The sequence below is a fragment of the Toxotes jaculatrix genome, chromosome 1 (assembly GCF_017976425.1).
Source record: "Toxotes jaculatrix isolate fToxJac2 chromosome 1, fToxJac2.pri, whole genome shotgun sequence".
NCBI lineage: Eukaryota > Metazoa > Chordata > Actinopteri > Toxotidae > Toxotes > Toxotes jaculatrix.
This window is the reverse complement of record NC_054394.1, coordinates 6,542,157-6,553,805: the sequence shown is the minus strand read 5'-3', so window position 1 is coordinate 6,553,805 and position 11,649 is coordinate 6,542,157. Positions and strand designations below refer to the sequence as shown.

General features: G+C 40.0%; 1 protein-coding gene across 9 annotated transcripts in view; it reads left to right on the top strand.

Moving 5' to 3' along the window:
* The first annotated feature begins 11,421 nt into the window (after window positions 1-11,421).
* The window catches only part of kif13ba (kinesin family member 13Ba), a 64,009-nt gene continuing 63,781 nt past the window's right edge, over window positions 11,422-11,649 (top strand). For 8 of the 9 annotated variants that reach the window (XR_005893845.1, XM_041033602.1, XM_041033586.1 and 5 more), the window contains exon 1: window positions 11,422-11,469. The gene's annotated coding sequence lies outside the window, so the exon portion shown is untranslated. The remainder of the gene's footprint in view (window positions 11,470-11,649) is intronic. The other variant, XM_041033574.1, reaches the window with a different exon arrangement.

The window sequence follows — 11,649 nt, the reverse complement described above, 5'->3', positions numbered from 1 at the left end:
GTTACTGTGACGGCCCCCTTCCTCTCCACTGCAGACTGCTGCCATTCTTTCTCATCTAATTGACTTGCTGTCTATTAAGGTTAATGGTCATTTTCCCACCACTACCATCATCACGACAGATGATGATGTAATGATGCGCAGGTGTTTGACGCTAGAATAATTTATAGCATACTGGAGTCATTAAAAAACTACAGTCCCAGCTAAAGTAAAGTCACTTTTTAATCTTTTGCGAGAAAATTTGTCAGAATTTACTTACATAGTCTTTAGTAAACTACAAGAATGAGACCCTTTGTCTTTCCATTCTAGACTTAACTGACCAGTCACTAAGTTGCTGCTGCAATGTGTGTGCTGCTGCTGCTCTTAAATATGCTCTTGATAACCATGGAGTATTGTGCTAAAAGCCTGCAACTATGTTTCAGGCAAAAAGTCAGCTTTCTCCCTGGCTGATCTATGCAGAAGACACTGAAACCACATTACTGTTGTATTTAGCTCTGTGTTGGTCCTAATGTTATAAGCATGATCAGGAAAAAGGTCAGATCAGACTGTTATTTCACACTAACAATATCTCACATTTAACATTACAAGAGAAACACAAAGCTGTTGGCATTATTGTTACTGTTTACTGTAGTAGAATCTCAGAGGGGAAATAATATTGAGAGGACACATTAGTCTCAAACAGGATTTTTTTTTTTTTTAACAGGCCATGCTATGCCTAGATATGGTTGCAAAGCTATGATTGGACAAATCACTATGTGAAGGAAGGCTTTTTCAAACTGTCAATTAATTTTATTTACTTTGTCATGGAATTAAATTGCACAAATTATATCAGCTCTGGAGCTGATTTGAATGTTTAAAGTTGATTGATTCAAAAGGAGGAGTTCAGGTTTTTGTTGAGGTTTTCCTCCTCTCCTCTTCTATTTCTACACATTTCAAAAAGTACAGTTCTTTATTATTATCACTGTGATCCTGATCAAGTCACCTCATCAGTCAGTGACATCAGAGCAGGCATCAGGTGAGCTAACATTGCTCCTCATCATTGCGGCCTTGACACGATGACATGACGACAGTGGGGATCACGGCTAGCTTTTGTTGCTCACTTGTCTGTGACTGGCTTCCTTCAGCAGAGGATGTCAAGGCTAGAGCTAGTTAGGCTTTAATCCCACTTCCACCGCAATCGCTGATTTATCAGCCACTAAAACCCACACTGTGATGACCACATCAGCTAGAACTCATGAGCAAACGATTGAATAAATCTATTTCTCCATCACTGTCTTGTGACGGCCCGTTGCATCCATTGAGTTTAATGATGACAGAGAGCCGGGATGGCACTGTAAATTCGATGCTATACCCATAAGTCATAGCAGGGAGTCATCAGCTGGTCATTGGTGAGAGCATCAATAACCTAACCATCAGCTGTTCAATATAACAGAGATGGAGAAAACAAGATGAGTAAAAGAAGGAGGAGACTCAGACAGAGAAAGGAAAGGAATTTAACACGCACCTTAATTCCAAGATAAACTTGCCACCGTGGCACACCTGGGATTTCTACGTCAAATGGACTGATGTGTTCCCTCCCCAGCCCACAGTGCTCCTTATCTAGGTGGAGACAAATCAGTGATAGAGCTGAAGGTCTCTATCAACAGGCTGAGGTGGAGGTTTTGGGGTGGAAGTTCGACCAGCAGTAATGTTTCTCAACCCGGGGGAGGCAACTCCAACAGAACAACAGAAGTCACTGAATGAAACAGACCAGGAAACGGAAAGATAAATCTTAAGATGAGATAAATGTGAAAACACAGAAAACAGATTCATTTTATGCATATAGTCATTGCAAGATCAAAGAATAAACATAAAAAGAAAAAAGGGAGAACTCAACAAACATTGTAATTTGAAAAAAATGTATGATGTTAATGTAAATGAACACAATGCTGTGCAAATCAGTGTTTTTTTCTTATTTTTCTTTGATGGTGCCATAGGGGGAAGTCAAGTATAGAAGAAACTGCAATTCTTCAACAGCAGCAGTGACAAAAAATACAAAAAAATGAACTTTTTAAAGTTAAACTTAAAACCTAAACTTAAACTACAGATTAAAATGTTAAAGCATGTGCTGTGTAGAAAGTATTAAGGCTTGTTTGCTCACAAATTAGGAACTGGGCAACATGTAGGAGGATGAAGAGTGAAGGATGAGACAAAGCTGAAAGCTGAAAGATGATGTGGAGAGATGATTGAGGAAAGTGATCACCAAATGCCTCCAAAACTTTCTTGCATGGTTCCTGGTAATAATAAAATGATTGTACAGGCTTCTGTTAGGCTTAAGTGTTGTAAAGAGGAATCATCATAAAACTGACGCACTGTGTAACCATGATGAAGCCACATTGAAAATCCTTTCTAAAATACTCAGATATGTCAATTTACAACTTTACCCACATGGCAAAGCATCAAAACATACGAGTACCATGTGTACAGAGGAGCAGATAAAGCTGAAAAACGTTTTAAAACGTTTCTTCATGTCTTGAGTTACTTTGTTGGTGCACTCCAAAAACTTAGAAGTGGAGCGTGAAGCTTCCTTTCAGGTCACATCCTCACCACAAAGACACGGGTCAACACTTCACAGCATTGTGGTTGACTTTTCAAGTTAATTTTTCAGGTTATGTTAACCAAACCTCGTGTTCTCTGTGTCACATTAATGGTTTAACTCTCACTGGAGTGTCATTACGTCTTCAGCCAGTTCCAATGATGTCGACGAGAGGGTCAGTGGCATCCTTCCTACTTTTGGAGGAAGAGAGGATATTTGAGGGGAAACAGTGCATTTAAGGAACAGGAGGAGTCAGGAGAGGAACAGCAGGAGACCAATATGTGGAGGAGGATGGAAGAGGTGAGTCTGTGACGGAAAGGGCACTAATAGAGGTCAGAACCATTAGCTAAGAAATCTGGATGTGGACAGCAGGCCAAAGCATCAGGGACTGAGAAATGCGAAACCCAATGGTTTGTAGGTTTTTTCCGCCAGAGGGTCAGTCCAAACCGAGATGAGAAAAGTGACTCAAGGACAGCTGGATCAGCAAAACTGCAGAAATATTTAATGCTGGACTTTTAAAACCGTAAATGGTTCATTGTCACACTCCCCTGCATAGACTAAAAAAAAAAAAAAACACTCACATACACTACACTCAGTAGTCTATTTTCATTGCTCTGGGCTTTATCTGTAAGAGGAAGTGATTGGTGTTCAGTAGAGCGGAGAACAGAAACACTCCGTTATCTACCAGTGTTCCCTGTACGCTTCACCATGTCTCTGTCTCACACACACATGCGCGCACACACATACGCACAAAACTCCCACAGACTTACAGTCACGCACGGTTCGTACATACACGCAGACGGAAGCACACACAGCCAGCAGCAGTCTGAATTTGGTGAGTAGCACTGAGAGCTTAATGTGAGCTTAAATCCTCTTTAAAGTGTGGAAACAGGCTAAAATAGAGCACTGAGCAGAATTTAAGGGCTGAAACAGAATTCTCAATTCAAATTCTCTGCCTCAGAGCTTCACATTTCATGGACCTACACACAGTGGAGGAGTCACTGAGAGCTGATGCTGTGTGTTGACTGATGTGGCCACCACAGTTGAAAATGGAGGACAGAGGGACAGTGTGAAAAGAAGAGTAGAAGAGTAACCAAAGTTGTTTATTTGGAAGTGGCTGAACCTGCCTCTGAGCCATTTTGCCATAAACAACCCTGCTGCCTTAGTTCTAATAAAGGTTTTAGTCTCAGTAAGAAATATGATATGAGGAAAGACCTGGACACACCAGTATTGGAAAACACAAACTTTGAAATGCAATTTCACAAAGATATTGCAAGAATTCCTGCACAGGTATTGCAGAAATTAATAAGAGCATGAGAGTAATTTTAAACCAGACAGAAAAACTGTTTTTCAAGTGTCTTGTACCTGTTACCACGCCCAACAGGGAAGTCATAATGTACTGGTGTCACGCTAGAATACACCTCTACAACCCTGCAGCAAAGGTAGAAGTAAAACCACTTAAGGTCAGCAAAAACAAGACATTCATGTTTAATTTCTTCATTCTGGCAACTGGGTTAAACTACAACAGGTTTTCTTTGTCTATGAGGCAGAATTTTGTTGTTCAAGCTCAGGGGCTCAACGTGCATGTTGGAAAGTGACACAAGAGAATCTAAAAAAGGTGCAGGACCCTGAACATGTCATAAAACAAACCTGGCCAACACAAGTCACTTCCCCAAATTCTAGACCACTGTGTACAATCAAACTCTGGGTTTAAAATAACCCTGTCAGTGGCTGGTGTGTGAGATGAACCAAACGAACTCCTGCACCTCCCTATTGAACACTGCAGTCCCAGGAAGCACCAGGCTGATGAGTCGATGCAGGAACGGTCGATGACGCTGCTGCTGCTGTTTTTCATCACTGACTGCCTGTCTGCTGGACGCCATTTACAAAAACACACACACTTACAAGCATGCATACTGTATAGATATATACCAGACAGACTCCCAGAAAAAAAACAGACATTTCAACAACCTTTATGAGTGCACTGCAAACATCACTACTCATGGACTCTGTGTGGTCAGGGGTAAATGTATACTACATGTATGTAAATGTAAATGTATGCTGCGCTTCATACGTTATTTGTATCTCCCGGCTGCACAGGGAAAACCCTTGGGTCCGTTTTTACCCACAAACCAGTTTGCTCTGTCGGTGGTCTCCGGTGCGGCTGCTGATTAGATTGGCCTGTCTAAGTAATGAGCTCATGGCCATAAAGCTGCTAAAGTCATTAACCTAATAGAGCCAACTGTAATGGACGGCCATATTTTGGCATGGACCTCCGCCACCAAGGCCATAAAGAGCAATCTCCACTGTCTCCTGACCAAGGCTCTGCTTTTAGCCTCATACCTCCAACCCCCCACCCCCCACCCCAACCTCCCCGCACACACCCAACGCTAACTGCAGCCCTAGCCCCCGCAATGCCCTCCACAGAGGCAATGAGCAATAAAGACAATTATATTAAGCAACCATTTGAGATCCCATTAGGGTTTGGTTGGCTGGTGCTTTTTGGTTCAGGTTTGGGAGATGAGGAAGATTTGATGCATTGCTTTGCCTCATGTAATGGACAGGATGACATCACATCACTCAGGTCGTGACTATGTCCTCAGGTGGACTGTTGTCAGATCATGTTCAGATGTTAAACATCACTGAAAGATGCTGTTCTCCAGTTTGGGATTGAGAGTCTGGTCCATGTGTGGTGGTGTGGTGTTCTGTTCTCCTGTAACCTGTTGCGACTGCTGACTGTCTGCTGCAGACAGACCAGGAAACAAGAAAACTGGTTTATGTCCACAGTATATGGAACATTTAATATGTCACATTATCACTACCTGGCTAGGGAGAAAGAAAGTGCAGTGCCCTCCTGATCCTCAGTAACGACTCTCAGCATGCCTTTGAGCAAAGCGCCTAAGCTCTGACTGCTGGAGAACAATGGAAAACACCAAGACTGTTCCACTGTGTGCAACACAAAACAAGTTTAAAAAGTACAAATATACCATTGGCCCTTAATGAGAAGCAGTGGATCAAAACAGTGCATCTGTAAGAGGGATTAATGACAACTCCACAAGTGTGATATTGCACACATACACTCAAAAAGCACACACACTTTTGTGCATACACCTGGAAATCATGGACAACAGCTGTGACAAGTCAGGTGGTTAAAATAAAACTACCTATTGTGCATGCTGGGGTGTAGACTGGCTGAGATGATGTTGAGAATCTTTGAGCTAATTGTCACATTCAAAGCATATGTACACACACACACACACACACACACCATCTCCTGCTTTGGTCTGATTAGTGGCCGGAACAATTACTGTAATCGTGTCATCTTAACGAAGCAGCAGATAAGGGACCTTCCCCTCCACCCCTCCACTGTTATCACTCACATCGCCACACCCACATCTACAAACACACACACACACACGTAGGTAAAATACATCATCGATCAGCCACAACATTAAAACCGATAACTGGTTTTTATTACTCTATGTACTTGTGTAGCTCAGTCAGCCCCACGGAGCCACCAGCGTGGCTAAAGTTCCTCAGATCCGTTTTTACAACTTGGATCTCACTTTTATAGTTTGGCCATCATTTCTACCACTAATAATAAAATTGTACAAACAAGGTCTGTTACTAAGATCAGTTACTCCACTGACGTCACTAAAAGAAGTGAGAGGGCATGAAACAGTCAGGTTTTAAACAAATCCATATAGGTTTGCCAAACTCATTTAAAGGAGAGAACAAAGGTGCATGATAAAATAAAACTTTTTCTTAAATGTATTTATTTTTAGTTTACTTATTTTTTGGCATTTTACCTTTATTTGAGAGAGAAGGGTATGATCTCTAGCCAAAACTGAACCATGGACATTGCAGTAATGTGGGATGGTTTGCTGAATGTGCTGCTTTGTTCCCAGCCATCTCTCAGCCATTACTTCAGCAAGTAAAACAATATCATAACAAATAATCCTGCCAGCCGAAACTACAAAAAATACACTGAAGTTGTAATAAAGCAGATTTAACTGTTCCATATCGTCTCCTCCTGGGTGCTCCGCTCTGTTGACCGCTGACCTCTCGTTTAACGTGTTTTTACTGTATGTATCTGTGTGAGGGAGATAACAAGAGGCTAATTCCTCATTACCTAGAAAGGAAGATGTTGATTGAAGTTAAAAATATATATATATAAACAGGCGGAGTGTTCTTAATATTCTTCAAAGCCCCTGCCCTTTGCATGGGAAAACCCCATGGGTATCTTAATCACTGTCAGCCCTCCAGGTCTCCTTCAGCTGTGGGGCGCAAACATTTACTTTAAATTAACCAGCTTGAAGGAAAGTAAACAGACCTGTGGGGCACTGACATTTTTTTTTAATCCATTACTTATAATGTGTTATGATGACATCTGTGACATTCTTCTCTCTACCATACTCTGTTCCCCACTTCTTCTGTTTAAACCTGTTATTTCTAGTTCTCCTACGTATAAGAGGAGCGCTGTGTTTTGCTAATAGTTTGACATCCACCGATTCACTTCCGCTCAGCACTTACGTAGCACCATATGTCATGCTAGTGGCCACGTGCAGAGCGAGGGGATGGAGTAGGGCGCAGAGGACTGAAAAGTAAATACACTTGACCTTAAGCAGGTCTGTTCCTCAACAATATGAAATACTGGGGAAAAAATACCAGATGAGATACTTACACAAATGAGTCCTTAAATGTTAAATGTTTTATTCATACTCAGTATATCATTTGATTTTTGTGTACAGGAAATTATGAAAGATCACACTGAATTCTGAGTAACATGTGCCACTTGTTCACTTGGTCCCTCCTAAGTCAGTCTCACTGAAGCCCATTTGACTTTTCAGATAGCCAAATTTCAGATGGTCATGGGGATTGCCATCACCAGTAGCCTTCAGTAAGTTTGCATGTCAAACCAGATACATTATAATGAAGAGACAAGACATGTCCCATTACAGAGGCACCTTGAAATGTCCACAGATGTTACTAATAACAGTAATGTTAATTAGGTAAATTGCTTAATTAAGAGGAAACTTTATTTTTCTTGTGAACACAACAACTCAACAACAATACATTGTAGAAACTTAGTACTTATGCCACAGGCACCATCCAAGTGCCTCTTGTTATATACACCTGTGATTTTCATACTGTGGCATTTCATAAAAGTATTGAGTATTGTGCAATATCACAATGTATCACATGTAAGATGTGCCTCATTGGTCTACTCTATGCCTCACCTCAGGGGCTGGATCCTCCTCAGTTTACTTTTCTAGACCAAAGACGACGTACTGGGCAAACAAGACTACTCCGTTTCTTAAGCTCCTCCAAAAGTGCTTGCAAATGCAACCTAGTTTTGCCAGAATCTTTTGCCAGAAACCGTTGAGGTTTGTCACTGATGTTTAAGTCTGGCATCCCTTTGACCTTACACATTATTGAGGATGACATGAATACACCATTAGGTTTGTATGCTGGGAGGCTAGGTGTCTCATTTGGGGACCCATTTTTTTTGGCTTGTGTCTTTCAAATCTTATCTAGGTACTAAACTGGGACACAGCTTATATATAAAGACTTCAATTCACCACCACAATTGTACCTTGATTGATTGTCTATGTTGCTTTATTCATCATAGATCTTTACTGCCTGCCTGAATAAAACAGTCTGACTCTATATTAGATTTTCTCCCTGCTTAACTTGCACCATCACTGCCCGCCGGCTTCTGACTGTTAGTTTACTATATTACGAGCAACTGACTGATTAAATTATATCTCGTATGTTTCATGAGTTTGCTTTTCAGCCCCAACTTTGCTGATCATGGCATTAAGAGCACAACTTCACATTAGCTTGCTACCCATCCTTGAAATGTGACATATCTGCACTTTAATCATTCAGTCTCAGAATACTTTTAATCAGTCAGATTTATATTCTCTGTATTGTGAATGAGTGTGTACAGTATGTTTGTCAAAAACCTCACTGGCACAAGTTCACTGCTTAAATACATCATTTTAGTGGCAGTACATTAACATCAGTGCTTCATCCAATTACACTGACTCATGCAAACCCTATAGACAAGGAATATATTAACATTTCACATAGTGTATAAAAAACAGTCTCAACACAGTAAATTTCATTTCTAAATCTCAGCAAATGAGAGAATGGTATCACTAATCATAAAATACACGTTCCAATATTCATAAAACACTACAGCACATTCACACTGGGACTCATCAAAAAAAAAATTGACAGCCCAAAATCTCTCAGACGTAAGCAGTGACAGCAGATGCTGGTGTGTACGTGTTTCCTGGAAAAAGAGGCGGGGTGTACCATCTCTCTGCGCTTCTCTCCCCTCTGCCCACGTTCACGACACTGTGACGACAAGAGTTTGGTACACTTTGTCCTTCCGACCATCATCTGCGATGATTGCACATCACACAGTAGGAAAGTGATGAAGCTTAAGTGACATAAGGGTAAGTTAAATACTAAGTTATGACCTCCACTCACTTATTAGTAAGCAAACCACCACTAATATTAACAAAGATAATCATATTTTCTGATTCATTTGTATTCTTATTTTGACATGATCTCCAATAGTACATGCTCTAACATTTTGTCATAGAGAATTCCAGTATATAAAGGTTAAACAAGTGACAAATTTTAGTGTGCAATAAGTGATTCATTTAAACAGGCAGTTGCTCTCCATGGTGGATCCACATTGCACTTCAGTGTTGCTACATGTTGCAGTATGGTGTCCTCTAGTGGTCTCAACTGCCCCACTGATTATATTCCAGCAACAGCCAGAGCTTCTTGCTCAAGATCCCACAGACAGGACACAACGCCCACTGCTTTATGCTTCTTCTAACCTCTGACTCATCTGCTGAGATGTGACACTGAAGGGCTCTCTGGGACAGAGAAAGATGCAGATTATCACTATGTTCTTTTTTAAGGAGCAGAGTGTTTTAAACTGATTTTTATCTGGATTTTACTCCAGGAATCAAAGTATTTTTATTTCCTGCTCTTAGAAAACCTTTAAACTGCAGCTATCAGTAAACACGGTGTATACCTGGCCCAGACTTGATTCCAATAAGCAACACTGAAAATGAGAAAATAATGCCCCAGAATCACTCATCGTTCACAATTAATTGTTGAAATACTCTTTTTTTAATGATCATGCAGACAAATTATGAGACATTTTGGTTGATACAAGATCATTTGGAGGTTTTACTTCCTTTGAAAAAGGGATGATGGAAGAGACCAGTTCCTCTTTACAGTCTGCGGAAGCGGATTGAAATTTTTCTTAGCTGTTACATAGTATGTGGCTTTCATTCTGTGCATGTAGGGATAAGACTCTCAGTCTCAAATAGGAATGAGCGGGCTGAGAAAATCAATTCAATTTTAATACTGAGATAATAATGTTATTACACTTGGGCATTTAATACGTGATAGTGTGTATGCGTGTATTTGTAATCATTCTAATAAAGCGGTCCACAATCTTTATTGTAAATTACTTTTTTCCTACTGTATTCAATGTAGCTCATGGACTCTGTCATCTTCCATTTTCTCTCTGTCTGGCTTCACATCCTGACACTTCCTCACATTCATAGTGGGAGTAGCTCAGCTGGAGCACATGGCAGTTATGTGACCTTTGAGTGTTTCAACCTCTGACACCCCCCCAGCACAAACGTTATATATTTGTGTACTCATTCTTTCAGACACAGCCGAAAAATGGAATCACTCCTTCACAGGATAATGACGAAACATCAGGCTGGAGAGCATAATAATAATAATAATAATGTGACAACATTTTTATTAGAAATAAAACAAAAAATATGTTATGTACAATATACCATGTACCTTACAGTAAGGGGCCCACACAAGTTTATGCTTTAAGGTCCAACTGAGTATAATTCCTCACTTTGCCTACAGTTCTGTTAGTGCTCAGCAGGTGTCAGAAAGCTTCCAGTCTTCAAGGCTCACAGAGCAGGACAAAATCGGAATTGACAACAATCCTTTGTTTCATTGAAGGACGGGTCTCTACTTCTGGTATATGTTTTTCAAAATAAGAGGTGAGAGGTTAAAAAAAACTGCTCTGTACTTTTGTCTTCTCTTTATTACAGTCATGACAACAAAGGTTTTATTATTCCTGCAGTTTTAGATAATCAGTGGTTAGATTTACAGAAATGTTATAAATAAATAAGATTGTCAGTAATGAAGCATTAAATAAGCAATCAAGAGATGTTTATCTATTTATTGCATGTAGTATGTTGTGCAACTTATATATATGACTAATGTCACTAGTGATATGCAAGGTGACTGGCCATCTTTAAAGTAATGGACACAATCATGGAACATAATGAAATGTTCAGTGATTCCACACTAAATTATTAATAAGGTAGCACAGTTCTTTTGTTTACTGATACTGATAATAAATAGTCAAACACACATTGCTACTGTTTCTTTTATATGGCAATGCTATCATCTTAAATAGCAGTATGCCTTGTGCAAGGTCATATAAATATTTCTCCAAAATTAAAAAAAAACATGAAATGTAGGACATGATTCATACATTAAAATATAATTTAAATTTCTATTTTAGTGTAGTTAATACCTTTTATTTCAGCTCAGTGTGTTGTGTTGTGTTGTGTTGTGCTGTGTTGTGTTGTGTTGTGTTGTGCTTTGCTTTGTTCTACTATAGTGTTAAAGGTTACAATGTGTTTTAGGGTGTTTTAAGTTGTGCACTGGATGCACTGAGTTGATGTTATGTGACTGAAGTAGATTCAGTGACCAGGGTTTATTTTGAAAACTATTTTGAGGGAAGTGTTAAGGTTTATATTGATCAGTGGGTTTGACAGCAGACACCGGAAGTGTCGCGTGACTGTGTGGGGTCTTGAACACATCTGGTAACTAGTACCTTTTTCTTTTTTTTCCTTATGTTTTATTCTAAAGAAGGGTAGTATTAGTTGTTATTTACTCAATGCTCCCTGAGTAGCGGGTAAGATTATAAATGAACTTGTGACTAACCGAGCCTGACCGGCACTTTAACTCGCTAACTTGACAGTAACGGTTCCCGGTCGGGCTGC